Below are 10,605 nucleotides of genomic sequence, written 5' to 3'. Positions count from 1 at the left end.
TAAGTAGATGAATTGCTCCCTTAAGAACTGATTTTGGATCTTGAACAATGAGGACCCTCACTCTCTCACTGGCTAGAAAGGGGGTCTAGTTTATAGTTGACTATAACTAATTGTTCATTAGAGGGATCAGTGGTATTTAAGGAGTTAAATATAACTAAACCTTAAGTCTCACTGATTCTCTAATGAACAATTAGTTTGTGATCCAATCACTAAACCGAGTCCCTCTTAGGCCAATAAGAGGGTGGGTCCCCTTGTTCAAGACCTGGAGTCAGCACTTAAGGGAATAAATTCTCTACTATCCCTAAAAGAAGGTTGGAGTGAATTCCGTCTTGCACCCCATGTCCCTAGCTATCTACCCAGTCTTATTGGCATTTATTCAATAAAACTATTATTTAATATGTAAATTGCACTTGTAAAATCTAAATCCGATAAACTAAAGATCCATGGTTATTATATGAATATATGAACTTTATGTGGAGACAAAAGAGTCGATTAAGTTCAGTAAATAGCTAAAATGATCTACAATATACAAATAAAGTTTGGTACCTTATTCTGGTAACATTATTGGATGTGACCCATTTTGTAGTTGTTACAATTGGTTCTAGAGTGCTACAAATAAAGTGATCCTAATTTGTTCATGTATTGACATGAAGAGCGAGGGCATCCTATGTAATAAGTTTACATAAGATCGGACCAACAAATGAATCACTCTTACTTTATAATGTTGTTTACTGTTTAAGACTGACTATTTCACAACTATGACCTAGGTAACTTGACCTTAATCCTGAGCAAACTATGAACTCCTGTTTATTCAGGATTATTCTTAATTTGCATGGGTGAGGGTTGGCTCAATAGCGCCAGCTCAATAAGCCTCCCATTTTAAGGGTAAGACCGGGTAGATAGTTGGGAACATAGAGTGCAAGATGAAATTCACTCCTACCCGCTTTTAGGGATAGGAGAGAGGTTGTTCCTTTAAGTGTTAACTTCGGGTCTTGAACAAGGAGCCCACCCTCTCATTGACCTGAGAGGGACTTGACTTAGTGATTGGATCACAAACCAATTATTCTTTAGAGGATCAATGAGACTTAAGAGAGCGAGATGTAATCTCAGGGGTAAAACAACTTTTGATCCAGCCATTATTACGAACAACCTGTGAGGGGTTAACTTTCTAATCATGGTTATATTGAGTGGACATAATATATCTACAGTGAAGGGAGTGCAACTAATGGCTTTAGTGGAGTGACGCGGTAGTTAACGAATGATGGTTAATTAAGTTAAAGAGTTTAGCCAGTTAATCATAAGTCGTTGGAGCCCATGATCTGTAGGTCCATGAGGTCCCCCTACTAGCTCATATCGGACTAAACCTTAGAACAATGTGACAGATGAATTTGCAAATTCGGCTTTTGGTGCAAAGCGAAAAATATTACGATATATTTAACATCATGTTTAATTGTGAATTAAACATAAAGAGAGAGAAAATAGGAGATATTTAAATAAGATTTAAATATCAAGATTATAAATAGAGATTCATATTCATTGGGATTATTGTTGGATTTAATATTAAATTAAATTAATTAAATTGTTTAATTAATTATTTATTATTAATGTGATTTTAAAATTGATTATTAGAATTAATTTTGAAATTAAAAAGAATTGGTCAAAATTGTATTCAAAGTCAAATTATTGACTAGATAAAAAATGCAATGAAAAATTGTTGACTTTTGACTTTGAAAGTCAAAAAGTCAAATTCGTTGACTTTTGACTTTGAGAGTCGTTTTAATCATGAACCAAGTTAGTGGAAAGATCCAACAAATTATGATGAGAAATGCCAACTTTTGCATTGCCAAGTGTTGTCTTCATTTGAAGATACTTGCCCCACTAAATCTCACTTTGAGTTGGTGGAGTTTTTAGTGTCAAATTTTCATCAAACTCAAAGTTGCATGTTTTGCATGTAATGTCATTAAAAGAAAGAGTTTATGATTGTTTAGAACTCTTGGCCATAGTGGAAATTGATGAGATTATGTGATAATCTCATAACAATTTTCTCTCAAAGACTTAACCTTTTCCTTTCCAAATTAGTCATTCACCGGATTCCACCATCCAATTCTAAGGTGAGATAATAGTCGAAAAGATTCTTGTGGTAGTCTACGAACCGTTCGTGAGGAGATTGGAGCTAATTTAGAAAAGATTCAAAGTCTACAAAGGTTGTATTTCTACTTCCCCTTTTACATTATTTAATTGCATGTTTATCCTTTGTGATTAACCTAATTAGAGTACTTTAGATCCATTATTTCTTCCGCTAAGCATGGGTGTATTCCATCATGGAGCTTCTAATATGTAGGTCCTTATGGTCCTCTTACTAGCTCACTGAGGATAAAACTAATAGGATGAATAATCCCACAATGGAAGCAATCAGAATTAATAAGCACTCTAATTACACTTAATTTGAGTTCTAAAAGCATGTAAAACAGGTTTTTCAACAAGAGGGTTTCCAATAACATCTTACCTTTGAAGAATCCTCCAAATCCAAGCTGTTCTCATTGAATTCTTAGCTTCAACACCTCAGCGAACCACCAAGAGACCTTCTCTACTATTCTCATCCTTGGATTGGAGTAGTGGAACTCAAGATTGAAGTGAATTGTGTAAGGAAATGGAGTGGGTTTTGTGGTAAGAAGAACACCACTGCAGAAAATTGATTTTCCAGTAGCCAGTACACAAATCTAAGAAAATCAAAGAGTTTTATCCCTCATCTTCATGCAAGCACTGATGAAAAGAGTCAATGCCACATCAAAGTTCAAGTTTAGGATGCCTAGGTGTCCTAATTAGAAACAATCCACCTCCTACTTCAAGGGAGGTTGGATGGACTTTCCACTAAGAAACTTCATTTTCAATTTCAATTTTAATCTCAATTAATTCAAAATTAATTCCATTTAAAATTTTAAAAATTCAATTTCTCAAATTGAATTAAATTGAAAATTAATTTGATTTTAATTAATTAAATAAATAATAATTTAATATCAAATATTAAATGAATCACACACCTAATTTTAAAAATGAATCCTATTCACGTTATTAATATTTGAATAAATATTTAAATATTATAAACTCTTCAATTTCATTTAACATTGATAAATTAAGCATTAATTAATTATATCAAATACAATTATACAAACATAATTTTAATTTGAACTATTCAAATTCAAACTCTAAATTCAATTTGAAAATTTCAAATTAAAATTCAATTTTGATTATTTCAAATTGACATCATTCCAAATTCACTCAATTTACTAATTCAATGTGTTCATGTTTTACAAGCTAGTAGAGAGACCTTATGAACTTACAGATCATGAGCTTCAACAATTTAAGATTAATTGGCTAAAACTCTTTAGATTGAATTAATCAATATTCGTTAACTAACGAGTCATACCACTATAGCTCGATAGTTGCACTCTTCTCAATGTAGATATATTTGTGTCCATTTCGTTTAACCATAATTAGTAAGTCGACCCTTCATAGGTTATTCATAATAACGGCTGGGTCAAATGTTATTTTACCCCCGAAATTACATCTTGCTCCTTAAGTTTCACTGATCCTCTAATAAACAATTAGTTTGTGATCCAATCACTGAATCAGATCCCTCTCGAGTGAATGAGAGAGTGGGGCCCATGTTCAAGACCTGGATTCAATACTTAAGAGAACAACCTCCCCCCTATCCCTAAATCGGGTAGGCATGAGTTTCATCTTGCACCCTATGTCCCCAATTATGTACCTAGTTTTATCCTTAATTAAGATCGAGTTACCTAGGTCATGTATGCGAAATAGTCAGTCTTAAATAGTAAACAACGTTATAAAGTAAGAGTAACTTATTTCTTGGTCCGATCTTACGCAAACTCATTGCATAGGACACCTCCACTCCTCATATCAATACATGAACGAATCAGAATCACTTCATTTGTAGCACCTTATAATAAATTGTAATAACTACAGAGCGAGCCACATCCGATAGTATTACTAGAATAAGGCCACCAACCTTATATGTATACGAGGGACCGTTTTGGCTATTTACTCGAACTTAATCTATCTTTATGTCTCCACATAAAGTTCAAGTATTCATATAATAATAGCCATGGATCTTTAATTTATTGGATTTAGTATTTATAAGCACAAGTTACAAATTCAATAACAACTTTATTGAATAAATGTCAAACAACATCTTTATTGATAATAGAAAATGTTTAACTTTACATACTGCGAGTTTTAGGACATACTACCCAACAAAAATAAGGAATAACTATTTTGTAATAATTTGAATTGTTCAAATTATTGAAGGAAATTAAGGGTATTAGTTATACTAATGTGATTAATATAAAGTTTAATGTATATTGATACATTATAATATATAGTTAATTATAAATATGATTTATATTTAAGACTATATAATATGTGAGAGATAAATATTTAAATAAGATTCAAATATTAAATGAATGAGATTCATTTAAATATCATATATTAAAATTTAATGTGAATAGAATTCATATTAGAATTATAGGTTATAAGAAAGGTGTGGATTTTAATGTGATTAAGATGCATATTATATGATCAATTAAGTTAGTTAACTAATCATTTATATTATATTATATTATATTATATTATATAATTAATTGATAACTCTCCATTATGGTGGAGTTATTCTTCAACACGTGGTTGGGAGTGAGAATAACTCTCTCCCTCTTCCTTTTTATATTTCATCTATATTGAGAATATAGAAAATGAGTGAGAGTGAAGTGGTTAATGTGAAAACATATAAGAAAACCTCTCAAAAAATTCCCTATCTCAAACTCTTAATAATTTTTCTTCCTTTCTCCCAAGAACTATAAGGATCCCACACATCCTTATTCCTTGTCGAAGAATAGCAAAGTTGTTATGTGGTGGTGTCCTCTGTGTTGGAAGAATACGCGTGCTCGTGCATAAGTGTCGTTCATGATCTTGAAGAGGAAATTCATGTAGAAGAGAAATTCTGCAAGGGTGAGTCTTCTCTTGCTCTTTCCCTATGTGGAAAAGTATGCTTATAGATTTTAACATGTTTATCTTGTGAATTTTTGATATTCTTCTCTGTTATTTTGTGTTTTTTAAATTGATTGTCAAATGCATGGCGTTTACACGCTTTTGCGAGGAATCCAATTCCTTCACAATTGTGTCCAGTGGTTCTTATTCGTGTCTGGCCTTCACATTCTCAGTCTCGTGTTTCCGATTTTGGCATTTTGTGGTTTCACATTCCTAGTCCATGTTCAAGGGGGCAAAAGATATCGAAATCAAACTATAATGGGCCTCATGTCATTCTCTCTTCAGAGAAGGTTGGTTCCCTACATGTAATGTCAGTCTTAAAAAAAGATCTGTTCATGTATCTTCCCTTCCTACTTGCCCATAATTGTGTGATTATGTGGTTCTGATATATCTACTTTGATTATATTTTGATGAAAAATTCTGATTTTTTTAGGACCCATTTGGTAACCATTTTTTTTTTTTGAATTAAGTCTATGGACACTACTTTCACCTTCAAAATTCTTTCTTTGTTATCTATTTTTCATCATGGTTTAAAAAAACCAAGCCAAAGTTTTGAGAATTAAAAAAAGTAGTTTTCAAAAAATAGTTTTTGTTTTTGGAATTTGACTGAGAATTCAATCATTATATTTAAAAAAGACGTAAATCCTTGCATGAAATGTGGATGAAATAGGCTTAATTCTCAAAAACAAAAACAAAAAACCAAATGGGAAAAATGGAAAAACCAAAAGGAAGAAAAAAATAATAAACCCTTAAGTTCTCATTATATATATGTTACTGGTTGGGTATCTATCCCTCTTCTTTATGTTTTTTTATAGAGTTTAAGTGTGTGTTAGCCACTTTTTTGAAGTTCTTAGGTCGTATTGAAAGTCGAAGTGAAGTTATAACACTTGAACATTATATTGAGGACATGAGCATGGATAATAACATATTTTCAACCATTGAAGTACTAATTGAACGCATGATTTATATTTGCTGATACTGGTAGCTGAGGTAGGTACGTTGTCAAGTTAGCACTGGGATTTCTATTGTTTATAGCATGACAGTGATGGAACTACTTGATTTTGTCGATAAACCATTATTTTTGTGAATGAATCTTGGATTGCTTACTTTGTTTATTTTTGCTTATTTATTCATTAGTTGTGATTTTGCTAATATGAAAGTTGGTGACAGATGCTTGTTGTGTATTTTCAGCAATCTACCTTGTCATTTGCTAGTTCTTTGCCTTGATAAACCATGATTTTTGTGTTGGAATTTTAACTTCTATTATTTATTTGAGACTGTTAAACTTTATACATTGATTGTTAAATTTAGGAGTCGATGTGATATTTATGCACTTGTTAAGAGTTTTTTAGTGTTCAAGTTTTTCGGTTCTCTATAAATATCAATTTCATACAAATTTTATAAATTGTATTAGTTATCTAATTTGAAATATTGTAATATTTTTTTTGTAGTTCCAAGATTAGCTTATTATAAGTATGAATAAATCATGGATGACAAAGAGTAGATTATCTAAAGTGTTTGAATTGGGTGTGGAAAACTTCATCAGATTTGGATCTTCCAATATAAATAGTACTTTTATATGTTGTCCTTGTTTGAAATGTGGAAATTGTCAAAAGCATAGTAACAATGATATTAGAGATTATTTATATTAATGGCGTTAATGAAAGTTATAAGATTTGGTTTAGGCATGGTGAAGAACTTCCAAATTCATGCTTGCATAGAGAATCTTCTAAGTGTAGGTATGAAGAGAATGATGTTGGAAATATAAAAGAAATGGTTGAAATTGCTCATGAACAATATTCAAAAGATCCGAAGGGATTCGAGAAGTTGCTTAATGATGCTGAGAATTGATAACTGGTAGAAATACAAGTTATTATAGCTCAAATAAGTAAAACAATGAGAGAATGCGATGGTAAAATAAGCAATACATGTCCAAAAGCGCTAAACTGGCAGATCGCAAGCACTCATCGCATAAAAACAGTTAATTTACTTATTTTGTGCAGGAAAAATGCGATGGCGAAGTGAAATTGCGATCCAAAGGAACAAGACGTCAACACGCTTGAAGATTGCGATCGTAAGAAGCTTCTTAAAAAGGTGGCCGCATAAAGACTGCGCATCAAGGTGACAACATAATAAATCACAATGGGACGGAAAGCTGATAACGGTTGAATCCGAATTTAGTTGACAAACCGTTAAAGTCACATTGTAGCAAGTACACTCAACTTTTGGTGACCACTAATCGGTACATCAGAGCAGGGGAATTAATGACACCCATTATTGTAATCATTAGTAAGAAAGACTGCTTCACCTTGAGCTCTAAAAATATTGAAGGCCACCAGTGAAAAAGGATTAACAAGTAACAAGTTAGAGAGTTAGTAGTCCGTTCACGCATATACTCATACATATACTTAGAGGACGGAGAAGAGGAAGGAGATGAGGAAGCCGAGAGATCATTCTCGGACAGATCGAGAGACTGTCGGAAAACGTTATAGAGGAGAGAGGCAACACTTGCGAGAGCAAGAATATACATCTGGAATAGAGTTGGAGTGAAAAAGAGCAATGTAAAAGGCCATGGGAAGCAAGACATTGCTTACCGGGCTTCTTATCTCTCAAATCCATTTGATATTTTGTATTTAGTACTTTATTTACAGCAAATGAAAATCTCATTTCAATCTATGTTCAATCTCTCCATACTTCGCATGAGTAGCTAAATTTCTAAATGGGTCGAGAAGTAGCATGACTTAAGATTTACATTTTATGCAATCATCTTATCTTATGTATGCATCATTCACCTTTAGAGATACTTGATAGAGTAGTCTAAAGATAGAATCTAGACTTGAAAGAGTCAGATTAGAATCTAGGCTTGTGAGAGTCGGATTAGAATCGCATAAGCAAGAAATAGAAACTTAGACATAAGTTCTATTGCTATTTACACATCGCATGCACCCTAGAAATAGGAATGATTGTATGCGGTCACCTTGTTTTATATGTGCATCATTTATCATCGCATAGATAAGAATAGAGACTTAGACATAAGTTCTATCGAATTTTTCGTATACACATCGCATGCATCCTAGAAATAGAAATTATGGCACTTTGCATTGAGAAATGACCTTGTTATTTGTGTGTAGCATGATCGCATAACTTGTGCACAATCTTAGGAAATTTTAACTACATCCCTTCTCAACCCCTTCATCACATACTCATTGTAACTCTACGCTTTTATCAACTCTGCGTTCAACTCCGTCGCATAGGAAAATTTTTTATTCAAAACACCATCCATTTCATTTGTTTTTATTACCGCAAGAGAATCAAAGTGACTGTCACATATTTACTTAGTAGTCCCTGTGTTCGACCCTGAACTTACCAGGAAACCTAGGAAGGCTTATACTTGGGTCTTGTTAGGAAAACTTGCATGATCATCACATAACACACATCACCGCAAACTCACATCATAATCGCATCACAATTACACGTATCAAGTTTTTGGTGTCGTTGCTGGGGATTACGGTACATATTGCGCTAACAGCAACCTCTTTGATTTTATTTGTAGCTTTCGACCTATATGCACTGCCATTCCTTCGGTAAGGGAAGAAGCAGGCGTCGCATGAGCGAAGGACACGTTCCTGAGCCCAACCACGACCCTGATATCAAAAGAACATTCCAAAGAAGAAAGAGAGACAACTATTGACTACAACAAAGAACTCCTAGAATGGCGGAACAACCGGAGGAAAGAGCCGCAAATGCGAACAACATTATGGCAAATCCTATCCTCATGGCGAATGATCGCAATAGACCCATCCGGGATTATGCATCATCTAACCTGTATGATTTCTCCCCAGGAATCATGAGGCCAATTTTAGACGAATCAAGGTTTGAGATGAAGCCGGTAATGTTACAAATGATTCAGACAGCTGGACAGTTTGGTGGACGGCGTGGCGAGGATCTGCACACCCATCTCTAGAGCTTCATTGAAATTTGTAAAACTTTTGTGTTCCCAAATATCTCCGCTGAAGAATTTTGACTCACGTTATTCCCATTTTCACTATGCGATCAAGCAAGAAAATGGGCATATTCCCTTGAACCAGGGGAGATAACATCATGGGAACAGGTTGTCGAGAAGTTTATGAAGAAATATTTCCCTCCAATAGAGAATGCAAGAAGAAGGAAGTTAATCATGAATTTTGAACAAGAAGAAGAGGAATCGCTCAGCGACGCGTGGGTGAGGTTTAAGAGATTAGTGCGAGATTGCCTGCACAATGGATTACCAGACTATCTATCTCCAGATAGAGATATTTTATCATGGATTAAATCCTGTATTGTAGACAGCTGCCAATGCGACAACAGCAGGTGGTCTGCTAGATAAGACTTATGATGAGGCTAAAAACATTCTTGATCGCATATCGAAGAATCATGAAAATCGGCAGAAAAGTGATCAATGAGTAAAACCTCGAGAAGGTAACGCAAATAATGGTGTCATCGCATCTTTGCAAAATCAAATGAATGCATTGATAAATTTGTTACAGGGCATCGCAATCAACAACTCTGGAACGCAAAGAGGGCAAGTCAATGCAATAGAATAGACGAGCACCAATTGTGCTACATGTGGAGAATCGCATCCGATTGAAGAATGTCCACGGAACCCGCAGTCAATCTACTTTGTCAAGAACAACACTTTCTCAAATACATACAACCCCGGGTGGAGAAACCACCCTAATTTTTCTTGAAAAAATAACCAACAACAAGGTTACCAACCTTTGGCGCAAAAAGAAGGACCACCAGGATTTTTTCAACAAACTAATAGTCAACAGCAACAACAAGTCAGCAGCTCCCAAGTACCGCCACCATCTTCTCTGGAGAGCTTGTTAAAACAGTACATTGAAAAGAATGAGACGGCCTTCCAGAACTAGGCGACTTCCATCCACAAACTAGAAATCCAAATAGGACAGATTGCGGGAGAGCTAAAAAAATAGACTGCAAAGGATGTTGCCGAGCTCAACTGAGCTCCCACGTAACCCGGGGGACATAGGGAAAGAGCAATGTCAAGTAGTCACCTTGCGAAGTGGAAAGACGACAGCGGAAGAAAGGAAGGAGCCTAGCAGGACCAATTCAAATGCAATGGAATTAAAGAAACCGTTGATGCAAAATGAATCAAAAGAGCCCAAGATGATGGAACCGAAAGTTGCGACCACCTCCAAACCTCTAGACCATGAAACAGTGAAGGTACAACTACCACAATTCCCACAAAGACTAAAAAAGAAGCAAAATGATGAAGATCAGCATGATTACTTTCTGGAATTATTAAAACAACTACACATCAACATTCCTTTCACAGAAGCGATAGAACAGATGCTAAAATATGCCAAGTTTTTGAAGGATATGGTGTCACAGAAGAGAAGCACAGGAAAGTTCGCTACAGTGGCATTAGCACAGAAAACAAACGCTATAATCCCACTGAAGATGCGCGACCCAGAAAGCTTTACGATACCCTACTCAATTAGCGGGATCTACATCGGTCAAGCACTATGCGATCTTGAGGAG

This window comes from Benincasa hispida, chromosome 3 (assembly GCF_027475165.1).
Source record: "Benincasa hispida cultivar pf3 chromosome 3, pf3_genome.v1.1, whole genome shotgun sequence".
Classification (NCBI taxonomy): Eukaryota; Viridiplantae; Streptophyta; class Magnoliopsida; order Cucurbitales; family Cucurbitaceae; genus Benincasa; species Benincasa hispida.
The sequence above is the reverse complement of the archived record's forward strand: the minus strand, read 5'-3'. Positions refer to the sequence as shown.